Source organism: Gordionus sp. m RMFG-2023, chromosome 2, assembly GCF_954871325.1.
Source record: "Gordionus sp. m RMFG-2023 chromosome 2, tfGorSpeb1-WG-v2, whole genome shotgun sequence".
In the NCBI taxonomy this organism is placed as follows: Eukaryota; Metazoa; Nematomorpha; class Gordioida; order Chordodea; family Parachordodidae; genus Gordionus; species Gordionus sp. m RMFG-2023.
Genome location: NC_088776.1, coordinates 3,746,010 through 3,767,017, shown reverse-complemented (window position 1 = coordinate 3,767,017; position 21,008 = coordinate 3,746,010). Strand labels below are relative to the sequence as shown.

General features: G+C 26.2%; 1 protein-coding gene across 2 annotated transcripts in view; it reads left to right on the top strand.

The window, feature by feature from the left end:
* The window catches only part of LOC135923494 (uncharacterized), a 131,946-nt gene that overhangs the window by 25,203 nt on the left and 85,735 nt on the right, over window positions 1-21,008 (top strand). The window contains exon 1 of one of the 2 annotated variants that reach the window (XM_065458275.1): window positions 19,553-19,631. The exons of the other annotated variant lie outside the window; for it this stretch is intronic. The gene's annotated coding sequence lies outside the window, so the exon portion shown is untranslated. Of the gene's footprint in view, window positions 1-19,552; window positions 19,632-21,008 lie in introns of those variants that run through there. 2 annotated transcript variants of the gene reach the window in all.

Sequence of the window (21,008 nt, the reverse complement as noted above, 5' to 3'; positions counted from 1 at the left end):
TGTTTCTTTCTAATTCTCTTATTTTATACAAGATGAAGATTATATTATTGGGGTATGGAATCCAATAGGGATGAGGAAAATTTTAGTATTGTTAAATTAATTAACTTTGACAATCTCAATTGTGGCTTAGCCAAGCTTTTAACCTAAAAAATTGAATTGAGCCCCTAAGCTGAGTCTCAGCTTGAAGATTAATTGGAATATTTTTGGTTTATAAACATGGCTACCCTGTTTTATAGTTGACTAAAGTTAGGTAGTTTAACAAGAGTAGGAAATTTTTTAAATTTTGAAAATCTCGGGCTTGACTAGAAATGTATTTCGGCATGTGGTAGAGTATATCTAATCAAAAATCTAAAATTCGGACCATTTTTGCCATGACATTTTGTGTGTTTTTTTTTCAAATTTATTTATCAAATAATTTTTACATAAAAATTAATTCAATTATAATTATGAATATATTTCATAAGTTCAGGCACCGAACTATCTGAAATTTACGTGTACTCTATGAATTCTTGTATATTTCATATCAAATCGTGATTTTTAAATTTTAAAAATCCTTCTCAACAAAAGATACACTGAAAGATTTCGAAATATCGTGTATTGGCCTATCCCAATTAAACCTGGTAATTTTATTCCCGCCGGAATCCGCCGATTGAGATCAGCGGCGCAATTTTTTTATGGCGGTGTCGCGGCGTGTATAAAATTTAGAATGCTGTTAAATTATATATATATATTAAATGTTATTATTTAAATTTGAATATTAAATTGTTATTATTTAGATTTGAATTTAATAAAATGAAATGAAAATATGAATTGTATTCTATAGCTATATATAATAGAATAGTGTATATCAATTACATTCATTCCTATATCATATTTAATTTCCACAACAAACAATACATATATTTTTTTGGACTTGCATGTTCCCTTATATTCAATTATGAAATAACAACTCTCTCTACTAATCATAAATCAAGTTATGTCTTGAGGTACTTTGGAAATCTTATTTTAAAGAATTAAATAAGAAAAGCACAATAATGCCTGATCATAATTATTGTGAACCTAGCTTAAATTTAAGGAAACAATGATGAGGAAGATTCGGATAAACATAATCCATTTTCACAGTAATTTATTTTAATTTCAGACTTATATTTATGTATAATTTATTTTAGTTATGAAATAAAATGTTTTAGTAAAAATATAAATATAAGTAACCTTTCTCGGCACTTAGTAAATTTTAATAAAATATCAGAAAAATTAATAATAATAAATCATTAAAGTCTAAAAAAATTATAAAGCCAACACCAAGATGTAGCAACAATATAAAAGATAAAAAAAAAGGCTCTTAGGTTAGTATTAAATTTTTAACTGATTTATTTAATTCATTTTATTAAGCTTTATTTTGAAAGTTGAGATTTCAAATTCTAAAAATTGTTCCAGAATATTTAAATTCGAATTCTACGACATCATTGCAATTCTTAATTAAACATTTAAAACTTTTAGAGCTTGATAGAAGTTCACAGAGTGAGATTTAAGTTGAGGATAATGGGCAAACATCCAGTTCTTATATAGATAAAATAGCTCTTAAACATTCTCTACTAAGCAACTATTTTAACAACTTTAGTAATCTAGAACAAGAATGTCATATTTTGCTCAGCCAACATGATATCCCAGAAGAGGATGCATTAACCTTTTGGAAGAAAAAGCGACTGGAACTTCATAGGATTGCTAATTTAGCTAGGACGATTCTGTATATATTCGCAACCAGTGCACTTAGCGAAAGTATTTTTTCCATTACTGGATTAATTGCAAAAAAGACTTTACGAATCTTAATACTATTTATTCATGACAATTATAATTTTGATAAATCTGAATTCTGATTTATTACATTTCATACTTTATATTTTGCTTGCATACCAAATTTATATTTTATAATAAAAATCAATAGAATATTACTGATATATGTTGTTTATGTGACTCTGATCTTAGTAAAAATGGAATTCTTTAGTCGACTTCTGAGAATGGGAAGATACATAAATTTAATTGAGACAGGAAATAATTTAAGAAATGAAGAAAAGAGCTACCAAATAAATTATAAAAAAAAAATCTAATACATTAATTTATAAATTAAATTCATTAAAAAAAAAATTTTTAATCGACGGCGGTGAAATCGGTGCGCTGCTGAAGTCTGATAAAAAAAATTAAAAAATGCCGCCGCCATCGATTGAGACATCGGCCCACAGGTCTAATCCCAATACCAGATATATATAATTCAATTAATTATGAAGAATTGAATTTTAAAACAATTATCTAAATATTAATTAGATTCATCATCATTTCACTAAATCTTTCTATGGGTTTTTCCTTGTAGCTGCGACGTTAACGCCACCAGGATTTTGTTAAATGAATGGGGGGGGGCACTTTTAAGTTGGGTATTACCCAGCACAATTTATTGGAGATCTTTAGGCCTATTTATATTTAACAAATAATAATTTTGGGTTCATTTATATTTAACAAATAAAAATTTTGGGTTGTCACTTAATTTTTATAAAATGCTTTTTTAAAAAATCTCAATTAGTTATTATTGTAAAAAGTTATTAATTTTTTACTAATTTTTTTCTTTCAAATTTCTTGTTTAATGATTGAATGTATTATTGTGGAAGAGGTGTGTGTGTGGGAAGGGGGGGGGGGTGTAGAGGGTAAATTTTTTTTAGCTTTAATATTTACGAAAACAGGCTAATTTGCTGATATTTACGAGAACAGACTAACTTGCTTGGGGGGGGTGGATCTTTCCTCCTTTGGTTATCGCAGCTTGAGTTACAAGATACATTTCTTCGATGATTGAAAAATTAGAAAAGCTCAACTTTTATATTCTGAATACAATCGTTTGGCCTTATCACGTTTGGTATATTTATGAATCGGATTGCGGAGAGCAAATATATTGGTGATAGGCTGATTTTTGTTCCTTATATGGTTTAAACTACTTTACAGTTAGAATTTCATAATTATATTAAGTTATATTGATATTTATAAACTACAAAATTATAATACGTGGAACCAGGGAATTTATATACTAACTTCCCTCCAATTCTCATCCGAAACCTCTGAGCAGTAAATTTTCTTAGAATCTATCTTCTCAACAAAATTCTAGTCTTTCAGCTCATATAAAGTTTACCTTTTTCCTAAATTCAATATTTATGGTATTATATAATATTGTCCCAATGATTCGACAATTTTTTTTCTTCCTCCTTAGATATTAATTAAGTAACATCTATTACTGTCGGAATATTTATTTTATAAAGAACTCGTTTGATGTATTATATGTGTAAGTAATATAATTTTAAGTATTCTAAATATTTTTATCAATATTGTTATAATACAACAAAATATTTAAGTAATATTTGTTGTATATATTTATAGACTATTCTTTCTTTTCCCTCCTTCTTATTAGGTTCAGTATAAAAAAATTTACTGGTGCTTGGTTATTCCCAATCTGATAACTAAAACATAATATTACCTTAATAGACGAATTCGTTAAACAATATACGTTCCGTCGATCGGTTATGTAAAATATGACTTATCATTACTAGGATCGCCTTATTCGATTTTCCCATGACTTTTTGCCCAACTACGCATAAGTCATACATCGGATTTAAAAGCCCATCAAATGAAATACAAAGATCGTATTTATTCACACGAAGAATATACTATAAAGAATAGGTATTTTATCTAGTGAAATATTTCCATATCATATTTTTTATCTGCAAGATTCCGACTTCAATGTCTTTTGTTATGTTAAATTTAACCCATATATTAATAAAGTTTAATTAAGTTTCTGTTTTTTAGCCTATATATCTGACATGTTTCTTTATATTTAATTTGGCTTATTTATGGTCTTTATTAATGAAATAGATTATAAGTTCCAAATGAAAAAAAATTTGTTGATTTATTAAAAAATCATACTACCCTTTATCCAAAAGATATTGACTAGATATAAGTGTTGGGAAATTATCCGAAAATAGCATTAGAGTAAGAGGAACTGAGTGCTATACTATTTGGAAAATTTAAAGCCTTTTTTTAAGTAATCAATTAATTCTATGATTAAATGCCTTTATAGGTAAAAGAGTATTATTAAATTTTGTTAAGCTCAACTATCTTTGCGGGGAAAAAAACAGCTCCAAAATTAATATAAAGGCTAAGATACTTTATCTATTCCTTTACCCGTAAAAGTGGGTTAGACTTAGAAGGAGAAAATAGGTGTGGAATGATGAGTATGATTATGAATCAAAGATTTTGGGATAGTATACAACATGCATGGCATGATTAAACTTGTAGAGTACTATATATAACAGGAAATTGAATAATATTAAGATAATTACTATATATAATTTCTTATAATATGAGTTAATGTTAGCCTTCTTAAAATTAACACAATAATATTGACCTTTTATCACATGTCAGTTACAAACTGGGTGTCATAGATAGAAATTTTGCACCTAATTCCTTTTTTAAATTTCGAGGTAACTAGGTAAACATAACTAGAAATTTTTTCTGATCAGAGACCAAAACTTAGAAACCGGTTCGATGCAAAACCCTATATAGTATTTTATTTTTCCTTAAAATTTTTTTGAAATTGTATAAATTTATTAAATACAATTGGTTCCGAATAAACACAGTTTAGAAGACTTTGTTCCCATTTTATTAAGAAAAGTTTAGTGTAGTTAAACGACTCGTTTTGAGCCAATTTCTCAGATCGGCTAACTCAATATTTTGGCCAAAAAAAGTATTACTTAAGCCTCGAGATTTCGATAATATATGTCTTAAAAAAAGATATATTGTAATGTAAATGTCATATTTGGTTTGTTCCTGCTAAGAGCAAAATCTTCAGGCTTGCGTAATATTTTTCTGGATAAAATATTGAGTTGGCCGTTTTTAAAAATAGGCTAAAAACGAGCCGTTTAACAACTAGTTATTAACTTATTGACATACCCTAATCCTAGGCGAAGAGGATAAATAATCATTAATAAAGTTTGGAAACAGAACCCAGAACTGAGACAAATTTAGCAATAACCCTCTAATCCTATCTTAAGATTCATATGAACTGCAGACGGAAATGTTAAAAACACTCTGTAGCCTGTTCCAACAAAAGAGCAACTAATTTTTAACAAGATGTTAATTTTTCAACTCTAATTCTTTTATTTTTTGAGGGGATGTTTCTTTTTAAATATTTTAAAAATCCGATTTTTACCAGAAATGTATTCCAACTTGTTTTAAAATATTTACCCTAATGTTGCCATTAACTTTTTAGTCATTTATCATTTTCATATATATATATATCAGAGTTGTTAAAGGATCTAGATACAATGTGGTATCTGTATCTAGATTTTTGATAAAAATATCTGTATCTAAATATTATTTTAGACGATGTATCTGTATCTAGATCCATTTAAAAAGTATCTTTTAACAACTCTGATATATATATGTATATGTTAGCGTATATGTGTTATTTTTGCAGCTTAAAAAAAATTTTTGAGCGCGTTTAATTAAATTTAAAAAATAGGATTTTACCGGAAATACTTCTATCATGTTTGGAATAACTATCTTAAGAATTGTAAACAATTTTGTTGTCAATCTTTGAGTTATTTATAATTTATAATAAAAAAATATATGGAGAATTTAATACAAATTATATTAAGTTTTAAAAGTTCATGGAAAAAATTGTCTGAAATTCATAGGGTAGGTATTCCAAACATGACGGCACACATTTCCGGTAAGATCAAATTCTTAAATATTTAATAAAACGCGCTCAAAAAATGATTTTTAAAATTGAAAAAATAACACATTGCCGGAAAAAAAACACATTGACGCTAACTTATATATATATATAACTAATTTTAAAAAAAATTAATGTTAAGTTCAAAAAGTTCATCAAAATTTTCTAAAAAAAATCACATGGTTGATTTTCAATATGAGTTAAAATTCCCACTTTCGGAATTATACGCTATGAAAATTCGAAATGTTGTGAAAATTAATTTCAAGGGGATCCGCGGAACTCCATCAAATTTTTATAAAATAAAACGCACGCCTTTTAACCGTTTTCTTGCAAATTTTAAACCGGAACCAAAACTATTTTTTAAACCCCGCTCCGAAAAAAAACTCCGCTAAAAATTAAGATTCTCTACAGTATTTACGTTCTTTTCTCTCCCCCATTCAAAATGGCTGCCGATGATCTATAAATTCGATCTGTTTTATTTTTTTTTACTTCCTATTATTTTTTAAAATAAAATAAATATATATATATATTACACTTATTAAAAAACGAAAACTTTAGTTTAATTAGTTTAATATATAAAAAAAATTAATTTATTAAATAGCCATAATTATAGTTTTTTTGGCCTCACCTTTTCGTTAGTTAATTTATTTTATTTTTTTCGGCTTTTTTTAAAATAGAAAAAAAATTTAATGCGTAATTATCCTAACAATATATATATATACTTTTATTTTTTAATAATTGAAATTTTTTATTTTTAATTATAGTTATATAATAATAATAATTTTTTTTTAGTTAGTTACCTCTATTTTTAATTATATTATATTAGATATTATTACATAATATATATATTTTTTTTGCCTTTCTCTCTCTCTCTCTAAAAAGAAAAGTAAATGTTAAAATAAATGTTTTTATATAAATGCCTGGAATAAAAAAAATAAAATAATTGAAGCGAAATAATGTAATAATGCTAAAATATTGGTAAATTAATTTAATGTCCCTTTTTTTAAAAAAAAAAAATTCGGCAATAATAATTGTATAAATTCTGCTTATCCCTATAAATGTAAAATCCTATGATTGGAAGGCTAGAGTTGGCATAGTTGCTTGGATCTTAATTCGGTCAATTTGGGTTCCTTCCTAAAACATCTTTATTAATTTAATTAGCACAAATTTCGGTTTATCGTGGATAGATCTGAAAAGATAATCTTAAGAAAATTAGCCTTATTAACTATAATTCTTCTAGTAGCTTAATTGGGAGAAGTCCTAAAGGAAATTAACTAGTATTGTTAAACGGCTCGTTTTGAGCCGATTTTTAAAAACGGCTAACTCAATATTTTAGCCAGAAAAATATTACCTAAGTCTCGAGATTTCGATAATGTATGTCTTGACCTTTGTCCATTCTATGAACAAAATTTTTAGGCTTGCGTGATATTTTTCAGGACGAAGTATTGTGTTAGCCGTTTTTAAAAATCGAGTCTAAACAAGCCGTTTTATCAACACTAAAATTAAATCTCCACATTTTGGGAAAGCCTAACACCTCCTCCAAAATGTTAAACTTTATTTGTATAAGGGCTTCATATCTTTTTGACTTAATTATAAATAAATTTTCTCTTTCTTGCCAATATTCGCAGAAAAAGCTAAATTCATCCCTACCCACCCAAATTGAAAAAGCTAGATCGGTTACTGAATCTGAATCGATTCCTAATAAAGGAATAAAAGTAGGTAGGGCAATTCTGCTTGGATCGTGAAGGAGGTTCAGTTCATAAAATGAAACCCTGATCCTCTTTGATTATAATTTAATTAGATCAATTTTGATATGGCCTTGGATAGATATGAGGGGCTAAATCGATATATATATACAAAAGTATTTAATAAATTTATAGCGCTTTATGAATGAGGTAGGGGGGGGGGGGAAGGTATATTTTGTTAAATTCTTGTTTATCATTTTTATTTGGAATTATAAAAAATTTATATATATATACTCATTTATATTAATTTTAAATATCCTGTAGGTTTACCCGAAAGATTTCGATTAATATTAATCACAAATTATCCTTGAAATTTATACTTTGGCTTATTGTGAAACAAAGTAAAAATGTTATACATTTAACATTTAGTAGCCTCGAGATTTGTCAAATAGAGACCTTAGTGTCATCTATGAACAAAATCTCTAGGCCTTACACAGTATTTATTTAGGCAAAAATCTTAATCGGGCCTTTTAACAACACTAATTCAATAGTAAAGGGAAAAATATACAGCGACGAACTAATCATAGGCCCAAATTTGAGAAATAAATTTTGGTAAGACATTTAAAAAAATACCATAAACATGACCCTAGCCTATCTCCTTCGGCACTGCTGGTCGATTGGTGAAATTTCGGTGAAATCCAACTGGGTTGATGCAAGGCAGGGTAAATTGCGTCGTTAAATCTTGAGCATCTTATAAAAGGGTTTGCCCTTTTAGCAAACATATATAGTCATGCATTTTATACTTGGAAAACTCTTATATTCCAGTAACCAGGGACTCCCAGCATCGGCTTACATCCTCTAACTCCTTTTAAGATTTACTGAGCCTAGCTCATGAACTCCCTCCCTGTTCGTTATAGAAACGCTGAACAAAGATCGTAGCATAAATTTCCTAATTAAGATTTTCAAGTAATTAAAATTTTTTTTTTTACTAATTTGTATTCCCTTTCGATCAACCCAAATTAAAATAATAAAATAAATATTTATATACATAAATATTTATCTTAAAAAATTACAGTTTAATTTTGTGAAGCAGAAACAATTTAATTATTAATATAAATATATATATATATATATTTTTACAAAGTCAAAATCTAATTAAACGAAAATGATTTAAGTTAAGAAACGATCGTTAATTAGCTTGCTAGCTAAATAATAATTTTATGATTTTTTCGAAAAATCATAAAATTATAATTATAATGAGCGATATTTATAATTACAGTTAATTAGATTTAAAAATTGGAATCGGAATATTCTGGAATAAAAGAAGATAGTTGCTTATAAAAAAGATGAAAAAATCTATTGTAGATGGCATAATAATAATGTGTTTAAATCCCATCGTAGATTTCTGAGAGCATTCTTTACTCAAAATTTTTGACTAAATAAATTTCCAAATTATTAGAAAAAGATTTTTGGTTAAACTTTGATGCATATGACACGTGATGTAAGGGGTTCTACTAGCATGGAAGACCATTGCTTAAGTAGAAAGAAGAGTGAGCATAAGCACATTTCTGCTTTGCAAATAGATAGGCTTGATCAGAGAAGAAAAGAATTAAGTGTTTATATTTCTGAATGGAGTGGAATTAGGAGTGGAAAATTCCCGGATATTTTTATTGCGGTAACTTTCCCATTAACATTTTGGGAATAACCAAAAATTTATGGGAATTAATGATATTGCTTAAATTGTAACCAACAATTTTCAATTTTTGTACTGTATTTTATTATATTCAAGTAACAACCAATGATATATAATAATACCTTGACTGACAACGCATTCATTAAAAAGTGTATACCAATTAAAACAACTGGGGATGCCATTTGGATTACCCATATTATTATTAAAAATTTTAAACGAGAGGCCAATTTATTTCTATATCTGACGCAAACTTTATTAAAGAATTGCCTAATCATCGAGATAATAAGGAAGCAAGTTATCAATTTAAATAGTAGTTTTTGACATGAGAATGATTACTATATGGATTAACATAAAAACTCAATTTCATATTTGTTACTTTGGCTTAGGAAGCAAAGACCATGAAATGTGAGCTACTAGAATGTTCTGAATGAATGAATCTATTCAGCAGCTATTCGTGATTATTTATAAGAAAAATTAGGATAAGATTTTCGGAAACGTTGTGTCAAATAAAATGTATTTTTTTTTTATTAGGCTTAGGAAACATAAACTATTAAATTGGAGCTAGGAGAATATTTTCAATATCTAATATATTCATGATTATGTATTGAGAAAAAAAAGATGTAACTCTGATTTTTAAAAAAATTGGGAATTTTGAGAATATTCCGTTCCCTTTCCAATAAATTCCCAGGAAATATTCCCAAGAAGATTCCTTCTTTTTGTTAAACAACCCTAAGTGGAATACAAATTTGTGAATATATAAATAACTCAATAAAATTCTTCAGATATCCTGAATATATATTATTGACAATATCTAGATACTTTTTTTAGAAATTCTTGAGTTATGTTTTTTTGCTAGGTGGAAGCCTTAGAAGTAGCCTGAAGAAAAAAAAGAATGTAATAACAAAAAATAAATGTTAATTTTTTAAAAATTACTATATAACACGGTCCAAATTATACAAGTTCTATTGCGTGGATTAAGCCAAATTGATTTTCGAGTTATACAAAGTCCTTCTCTGCTAAAGAAGCCAAACAAAATTATAATGACACGCATGAAGAAATATTATATATTAAAATAACAGGACAAAGTTTAAATAAAAAAAAAATTATAATAATAATATTAATATTAATTTGCAAATATTAATTTTTGAGACGAAGAATTTTAAATAAAATCCTTCTTAGCAAACATTTTTTTAAAACATATTTTTATCTCGCATTTTAAAGAGAATTTTTTTTTAAAAAAATAATATTTTAATTTGATCAAAAATATTGATAAATTTTTTTATTATTGTTTTAAAAAAAAAATTGTGTGGTTTTAGTATACTATAAATTGATTTGAATATATTTTGAGAACGTTTTCAATAGTAAATTAGGCTGTTTTTCTTTTTATCGAAAAAGATAGGCAATAATTTCGAAAATAGATAATAAATAGTTGTACTTTAAAGAATAGCGTAACTCGTTGTGTTATGGGGAAAAGGGAACACGTTCGTTACTCGTTAGTCGTTACCTTAGTAACGCGCTATTTACTATTCATAAAAAGTAACGCGTTATTCATTACTTCAAAGAAAAAATTAAATATTATATTTATTCCCTTTTCCATTCCACACATCCCATAGTAGTGTTGTTAAATGGCTCGATTTTCGCAAACAGCTAACTCAAAATTTAAGCCAAAAAAATATTATGCAAGCTGCTTGGAGATTTCGTTAATAGATGTCCATTATATTATTTTGGTTAAAAATCTTAATTTTAAATCGAGGCGTTTAACAATACTACCCCATATATATAATAAAAATAACGATTATACAAAAAATAATATATTATACGATAAGTTCTATTTTTTTGGTAATAATTTTTTCATTTATTTTAATGTAACAAAATTGATTTTAAAAAAATTTTGATAATGAGAGAGCACTTAGTTTTCAATATAGCTTTCGATGTGCTAAACACACTTTCAATTGACGCAGAGGATGGGAGAGTTGTATTATATTTAAATAAATAAAAATTATAATTGGGGGGGGGGGGGGGGAATTTATTAAAAATATTGTAGAGATCTGCAAAATTAGGCCCGGCCCGTAGCTGGCCCGGCCTGAACGGGCATCGGGCCAGGCTCGGACCTAATTCTATTTAAACTAATTGGGTTCGGGCCTAATTTAAAGTATGATCTTCATTTTCAAAATAAAAATCCCATAACAAATCTATCCAAAATAAATTTTTCTTTACAAGCTTCATTCAGATCCTCATCAATTTGTTTATTTTTTAAAATTTCTTTATCAGAATTTAATCTGAATTCGAATTTATAGCTTAGTAAGTTATCTTAGATTTGAGCTGGTGGACAACGAGGTTTTAAATATTTGAATTAGGGAACAATCTTTACTTACAAAGTGTATAACTTAATGCCCTTATTTTTATTTTACTTGTGCAAAAAAATGAAAACATACTATTGACATATAATTTTTGTGTAAAATAAATTATAATATTATAAACATACCTTTGCTGATTCAATATTAATTAGATTCGCAATCTTTGACTGTATAAAATCCAACAACAAAAAAATGTAATAAATAAAATAAAAAGGAAGAAACTTTGGCGGTTAATCTGAATTAAAAACTCGGCTTAAATTATTTATAAAAATTTTTTTTAAAAATAAATAATAATAAAATTAAATATATATATTCCATATTCAATGTAATGGGTAACGTGTTGAGTTACCGTTGCTCAAAAAAAAAGAAACGCGTTACCAGCTACCCTTTTATGCAAGTAACGAATGACGTTCCTTTTCCTCGATAAAGGTAACGCCAATAGTAATAACCAGAGTTGTTAAAGGATCTAGATACTTATCTAGATATAAAAATATGGTATCTGTTAGATTTTTGATTAAAATATTTGTATCTAGATATTATTTTAGACGATTTATCTGTATCTAGATCCATTTAAAAAGTATCTTTTAACAACTCTGGTAATAACGTTACTTTCATCGGCGTAAATTCACGGTAGTAATTAAAATGAATAAAAACACAAACCAACCAATCAAATAATTTTAAAAAATTGGTATGGCCTGCGGGTTAAACAAATTTTTTGAGCGGACAGCGGAGTTAAACTCATCTAATACTTTATTGCTTATGCCCAAAGTATGATTTTAAAAAGTTTTTTTTTGGATACTTGCAAATTGAAACGTTTTTGTTTTGGGTTTTATTTCAATTTATGTATATTAAATAGCGATGGGCAAATTGGTAAGCGTTTCTTTAAGGTTAAGAAACGCAAGATTGCTTAAGTTTTTCACAGTTAAAAAAAAAATTGCCCTTTCAATTTAAAAAAAATAACGCTATACACTTAACGCTTCTGCTCAATTACTACTACAAGAGTTTATCTTACATTATTTCTTCCTACAGTAATTCCTTTATTTATGTATATATACGTTATAATTTTTATCAAAAATTATTTGATAAAATATTTAAATATTTGAAAATGTATAATAATTTGTTTTTTTTCTATAATAAGTCACGCATTTATAATTATCAAAAAAAATGTTAATTTTTCCATTATGTAAAGCACAATAAAAATTTCATATAAAACACATGGGAAATGAGTGTTCCCAGCCAGAAATCGCTAAAAAAAATATATTTTAAAAACAATATTTTTATTAATTAGCAAAAAAAAAGGTATTATATAATATAATATTTATATTTCATATTACCTTTTGATCAATAATTTTTATTTTGGACATTTGTTTTTAGAGTGAAAATAATTTTGGAAAAGGTTTAAATTAATTATTTTCATTTTTGTAAGAAAGGGAATGAAAGGGGGAAGTCGCGTATTATTATTTTTTTGTGAATATTGAATGTCACGGCCCAATTTCGACCATGCCATTATTAATAGCGCACCTTAATCGATTTCTTCACCAAATATTTAATATGCATTTAGGAGAAAATATCTAGTAGAACAGATTTTTGCAAATAGATATTATTAAAAAAAACAATGTATGAATCTATAGCTATAACTATACTCTATAAAGGTGCCCTATAAATATTTATAAAAATATAACCATATTTTTTCAAATATTATTCTTTGCGAAAATTGAAATTTTTCCCAAAAAGCCAGCGCTGTTAGTCAATCCACTGTAAGGAGAGCCATTAGTTTTTTTTTGGCTATAATTAAAAAAAAATTCTTTTGTTTTTCATTAGTTGGCGCAAGAGGCTTGACGGTTCAGGGGATTTTATTTAAAAACCAGACATGTTTAGAAATTCAAATTTAATTGTTTAATATATATTTGAGGCTAAAAATATTTTATACTCCTCAGCATGATAAAATGTGTTTTTTAGGGAAAAATTAAAATGTTTTTACACCACAATATTAGGTCGCAAGAGTTTAAAAAGAATTAAATCGACATTATATGAAATTTAAAATCTGCTTTTCGCATTAAATATAAAAGGTATTCATGATATTAGTAACTAGGGACTTGTAGAATCAGGGCTACGTCGGATCAATCAAATTATGCCTACAAATCTGATATATTATTATTTATTTATATAATATTAGAAAATAAGTATTTATTGGCCTATATTTAAATCAATTTTATATGATAATTCAATAGAATTAGGAAAAAATATTAAAAAAATAAGTAAAAATTTTGCACATTTTTATAATTCAAATATTGTCATATTTTGTCATTAATATGAATTATTTTTATGTAAATGGTATATTTACATCAATAAAACAATTGTCCGTAAAATTTATGGAATAATAATATTAATTATCCTATGGGAGACTGAATAAAATAATTTAATCTACAAGCCACGGGTTTGGGGCTTGTTGGTACAAAAATTCTCTTTTACTAGATTCGATCTTGAGAAAAAAGTATAAAATAATTTTAAAATTTAACAATGTGTAAGGTTAGGCAGATGTTTAAGCTATCTTATGGTATTTTGTAAAAATGTAAATACAACAATTATTTTTGGACCTATGATGATTTTGACAAAATTGCGCCGACTAAACCTGCCTTTCTTAAATTTAAGCTAATTATATATATATATTGAATCTTGGACATATAAAAATAAGGATCTCAAGAAAAGATTATGATTTCTTTGCATAAATCTTAAAAACCCAATCAAAAACAGCCACTAAATTGCCTTTCCAAGATTCTTCATTATTAACTGCCGTAATCGACGTGTATGGTTTAGCAAGCTCCGCTAGCTCTAAATTGGCTAATCATGAAATGAAATAATATCTAGACAAAATAAATACTCATAAATCTTTCTCAAATTATAAAAGAGGGTTATAACTTTGCTATAAAATTTAATTTACATAAAAATGATTGTATAACTTGATAAAAATTAAAATTCTGTCATGTAAAAGATCTTTTGAATTTTACCTCAATTCATTAATTATGCCTATAGAGCCTTACTGATAAAAGCTATATTAAGATAATTTTTAAACTTTCTAGTCTATTAAATTTTAAAATGAGATTAAGTGGTGCGCCTAGCCCTACAATTTATCTAACCCCAGTCACCCCTAGATATTTTATGATACATTTTTTTAAATATTTTACTATAATATTTATAATTACAATTTAAGTAAATTTAAATTAAGCGGAGATATTTATATATATATTTTCAAACAAGATTTTATATGGTCTTGACTGAAACACTTAGTGGTAAGCATTTCTAACACGTAAGGGAGGAGGGTAATATTATAAAGCCATCATTGAAATTGAAAGTGGTATGGAATTGTAAAAACTCTATCATCATTACTCATTAGAATAAATGGATTAGCTAATCAAATTTGTATTTATCGTTTTTTTTGCAAATTTAGATGTTTTTATTTAGGATAGGATTGGTAAATAGAAGGACAAGGGATAATATTGTCATTGGTTTAGTGAGTGGAAGTTTCAGCTTGGGACCAATTTTCAAGAAAGAATCAGACTACAGTATAAAATATTGAATTTGTTTTACATTTTTATCTATATTCTTTAATGAATAGTCAGAAATTATTCCTATTACTAGATTTCCTTTTCTTTATTTGCTTCTGAGTCTTAACATCATCATATCCTCCTTCTTAAACTCTTTTCATTATTTTTTCACCAGTCCTCTTCATAATTTTTTATCTATCACCATCCTACTTATCTCCGGTCGGTCTTTCTGGTCTTCTTTCAACGTATCTTACCAATCTTTATCTGCTTCTCGGCGTCTGTCTTATATTCGCGACATCTCACAATCATTCTGAACTTCGATTTAAAAGGCGCTCTTTATTTAACAGGAGTCATCCTTTCTTTTTCCAATGAACTCAGAATGTCTTTTATTTAACTTTATCTTCTTTTTTAAGTCATTAAGTAACTGACTCTACCATCATTTCTTCTGTAAACCTTTTCCATTTTCATTCGTTCATATTCAAACATAAGAACATCATTTTCTTCCGACTTTCCATTACATTAAAGGCCCTCAAGAAATTTAGTACCTTCTTCAATCGATATTAGTCTCCTTACTTTTCTTTTCGAATGAAATAACATTATCTAAAGATCAAGTAAATCAGGGCATTTTCATATTTAGCTATTACTTTATCATATGAAACACCAACAATAGGGATAAACTCATTGCCAATGCCTATTTAGGCTTATTTTTTGCCAATAAACCCCCAGATATTTTTGATTCGTCCCTAATTAGCCACACATTTCCATAATATTTCTTATCATAATTGTACTCAGATTTTTTGTCAAAAATATTACCATAAAATTATTAGAAATCCTGTCATCCTTAGATATATTAACATCAATATAGCCACGTTGTTTATCACTTATTAAGCTTTTTTGAACTAATCAATATACGAACATTGCTTCTATTATTGGCACCCCTCCAATCTTGTATCCAAATTGATTGGCAGCCTCGAATGCTCATCATCTTTCTACTATCTTTTCAGCTATCCACTCCCAGCATTTCCATCACTATACTTAGAATTTTGCTCTTCAATAATTGTTCCCGTCACACCTCTCTTTGACAATCGTGATAACTAAACTCATTATTGTATAGCAACCATCCCCACCCATTTGAGAAAACAATTTTATTTAAGGAAATTTAAGCTGAGAATTCCGATAATTTTAACTTCTGTAAGCGTTAAAAAAAACCATTGATAAAAATTTGTGAGAGAGAGCTAACACGCATAGTCGTAAGAAATATACTAATTTTTTTTTAATCTCACCCCAATTCTAATAAATGAAAAGAAAATATTTAAAAAAAATAGTAAAAAATTATTCATATATCATGGAAATATTCAGCAATTCCTTTGAATCCATCTCTGCTTAAATTTCAAATTTTCTACTTCTGGTACCTAAATATAAAAAAAATGAAGATAATTTTTGGAATTTTTGCACAGATATCGTAAAAAAATGCATCATCATCACTCCATAGGCCTGTACTAGGCCCATTTCCAAATAAGAAAACGATTGATGAATTATTCGTAAATGTTGCTATCCGTAATTATACCAATCAAATAAGAATAAGTATAAACTCTATCATTGTATATGTATATTCGGATAGTAAATTAATTGATTTGATTCGCTATTCGATTCGAATACACTTTTGAATATAGGCCTAGCTTGTTACTCAAGGTTCCAGTCCCTGATTAATAAACAATTGAACACTTTTCGTTACTATATAATATATTAAAATCTAAAAAAAAAAATTTTATATACAACTTTTATAATAATGTATTTGTATGAAATTAATTTTTTTTCGTTTTTCATATTATATATATAATATATAATTTATTATATAGAGTATAATTTACTTCCTTTTTTGTTTTATATAAAAAAAATAAAATATATTTTATTAATTAACGATATAAATATGGTATATGTGGTTGTGATTTTAGAAATTGGACATTTTTTTGCTTATTTATTTTTATTTTTATCTTTTTGAGATATTGGAATTTTATTATAATATATTTTTATATTATTTAATTAATTGAGCGCGTTTATTTTAGATTTGAAAAAATTTGATTTTGCCGGGAATGCCTTTCAATAGGTGTACTATAAATTTCAAATTTTTAAAAAATTTTTAATTTAAAATTAATCTACTGCGCATGTCGAGACCCTATTAAAGTATCGCCTTACCAATAATCTTATATAGTAACTAACTAAGCAAGATAGGAAAATATCTTTTTAAAAACATTTTGTTCGTATTTTTCATTTTGGATTTTTATATATATAATGAATATCAATTTATATGATTTTTTGTTTTTAAAAGATTTTGTAATTTATTTTATTTTATTTTTTAAAAAAAAATAAATAATATATAATATAAAAAATATATTATACAATTAAAAAGGAAAAATTAAAATGTATAATATTTATTATTTTCCAATTTTAAGAAGTCCAATGAAGGAGAAGAAAAAAAAAGACTTAAAAAATTAATTATAACCCCCCCCCCCCCCTCCCCCTCTCCCCTTTATATGTATACATTTTTGAATTTTTTTTTAAAATCAATTTGTTCAATTTATCTATTTTAATCTTTGTTGTTATATACTATATTATTATATAATTAATTGTATAAATTTTACCCATGGAATGTTGAACCAGTTATCTGCCAGAAGCTAATTAATTTTTATGTGGACTAAAGTTGATTTGTGGGGATATAAGGTTTTTTTGTTTTTTTTCTATTGTTGAGCCAATTAAATAGCTTTTTTGTAGAGGATTAGAATGTTCGATTTAAACTATAATCCATGATAAGGGTATCAAAGCTGATATAATTGGACTCGCTATTTAGATGTTTGGCCTGATTCCTAAGTAGAATGCAGAATATCCCGTTTAGAACGCACTCCATATTTTTCGCGTTTTAAATGCAGGTCCTCGAACGCAGATCCCATAAATCTTACTAGAGTTTGACGCGCCTCCCCCCCCCCCTCCAATATGTTAAATGTCTGGTATCCCTTGAGAAGATGTTTTACGCAACGGTAATATAAGTATAATAGCACATAAAAAAAATTAGAAAGCATAAAAGTTAAATTGGCATTTTTTAAAAAAACTAATTTTAGGCTGTATGAAAACTTGGGATTCGAAAAAATTTTTTGCAAAACTTATATAATAAATCTAATTTATCTAATTATAGTGTGTAATTTTGTTTGTTTAAATAAGGGGAACAACACTGCTATTCAATCAAAAAAATTTCGATTTCAATGTGGACCTTTAATTGGTAGTTTTTTTTAAGTTCTTTAATTTATTTTTAAATTTTTTTTATCATTCGAGTTAAACTGTAATATACTTGAAACATTAACATCTACATCATTTTTTATTTTTTTACAAATTATATATACACATAAATTATATAAATATATATAACGTATAATTATAAAAAAAAAATTTAATTTTAAAATATAAAAATGTATCATACTGATTTTAAAAGGGGGAATAAAAAGTACAATTTTTTTTTTTTGAAATTTCCGCTAATAGTCTTTACAATTCTATGTATATATTAAGCTCCTTTATTTATTTTTTCATATATAGCTTTTTAACTTCTTTCCTATCTAAATAAATTCAAAGTCCCTGGATACAGATTTCTTAGAATATGAGTTATAAAGATGAATAAATGAGATCTAAGTTTTCTATACTCTATTGATTGATTGTTGTTTAAAATTTATAACAGAAGGTTTATCTATGTCAATATGTTCCTTTTTCATCACATTACATTATCGACGTTATTATGCGTTTTTTTTTGCGATCGAAGAAAAAATTATAGGCATCCTCAAAATTTATCAAATCTACTTGAAACCTGTTCCAAGACAGACAGGCAAAATATTACTTCACCTTAACTTTAATTATATTTAAAAACGCACACGTAGGACGTTTTTCGTGAACCCCACTACCCTACCCTATTTTTTTATTTTTAATGAAACATATAAAAATAAATTAAAAATTTCTGAAAAAGATATTATTTTAACTCTCCTTTTTTTGCTCACATATTCGTAATATCATAATATATATTTAATATTAAAAAATATAATACTTAATGATGTTTTTAGGCTATTTTAACTAATAATTGCTAAAATATTTTAGAGATATAACTTTAGTTTTTGTTTTAATTTTTTAATTTAAACAATATTATTTATTATAATTTATATGTATTTTTTTTTCTTCTCTATTTTGCATTTAGACTTTTTTTTACGTTCTCTAAAATATAAAAATATTAATTTTATAATAAAATTTATTTTAATTTATTTTATTTCGGAAAATATTTTGCGAAAAAAAAAATATATTAAAGATAAAACAAATATTTTTATAAAAAAAATAATATATATTTGACTATAAAATTTTATACATTTATATATAAGTGTAAAAATATTTTAATTTTTTTTTGAGGATGAAAATATAATTTATCGGAAGAATTTAATAGCCTTTAGATGATGATCATAGATATATATTTATAGTTATTATCCTTTCTGTTAATTCTGTGATATTCCCATCTTTCTTTCTTTTCATATCTTCGAGATATTGCTAACGAAAGTAAAGCATTTTTTCATTAAAACATTATTCCTATTCCTTTAAAATAATTATTATATTATTATGATGAATATAAGTACGAGCTCAAGGGTGGACTGCCCATGTGCATTAGTGAGATAGATTTCACTGGGACCCTTAAATATCGGGACTTCCGGCAAAATATCTTGTAACTAGTGTGCCCTATTAGAATTTTTGAAAATAATTATATTTTAAATGAGGGAAGGCTAACTACTATTATGTATTTGTATATTTTCATGTAAATTTATAATCTAAAAATTTCCAAGAGTGAGCAAAAATATACATAAATGGCCTCTTTACCAGATCTGAAGTCTATATATATCAGGCATTGTTTTTACTTAGTATTGCATCCATAGGTGTTGAGTGATTCTCAGTGCAACTTATCGGGAAAAAGCATTTGAGACAATTTTTCATTAGATATATTGTTTTTAATCTTTCTGAAGGAATATATAAAAATAATTTATCTTCCACTTAATATTTCTAAGATATCTTTGAGTAAACCTCAAATGTTTTCAATAGGATTGAGATTGCTGCCTAGTAATTCCATTAACAATATGATCCTTTTAAGGTTTTTGAAGGTTACGCGGTATGACAAGGAGATCCATCTTATTGGAAGGTGTGATTAGGGCTTCATGTTCTATTAAATAAATTGATGGTAACAATACTTACTTGATGATTTCTTGGTATTTAACAGAAATTTTTATATTATTAATAAATAGTGCATCTTAAGCTTTTTGCACTTAGCAACCCTATACCATTATACTATAACTTGAAACTTAACTAGTTTTTCTGAGCATTCAAGATGGAAGATTTCTGCTTATATTCTTATTAATCCTATTTTGTACTGTCCCAAAATCGATATAAAATAATTTTGATTAATCGCTGGTTCCTCGTTGCTTCTTTTGTTTAATTTACTTATCATAAATCCCAATTTAATCTTATTTCTTTTGTGATATTTTTGGTTTCTACTTATGTAGTTTTTATTTGTCTTATAGAAGGAATATCCTATTAAATGTAATCTTCGTTAAAGAGATTGATTTGGAAAACTTGTTTTTTAATTACATAAATTCCATCAAATCATATTTTTGAGGAAGAGACACACCTAATTTTAAGAACTATCATATTGATTAGACTTATAAACTCTATTATTTTTATTACAGCTCTGTAGTATATGTTTCTAATAGTTGCTTGACCTAGATCCAATTAATACGTCATCTTCTCACTATAATTTCTTCTCTTATATTGGTTAAGTTTAATAAATCTTACGAATATATGTATTTGTTACCTCTACCCATTTAAAGAAAATAAAACATAGTTTTTTAAAAAACAAACGATTGTTTATTTTTAAAAAAAATTGGAACA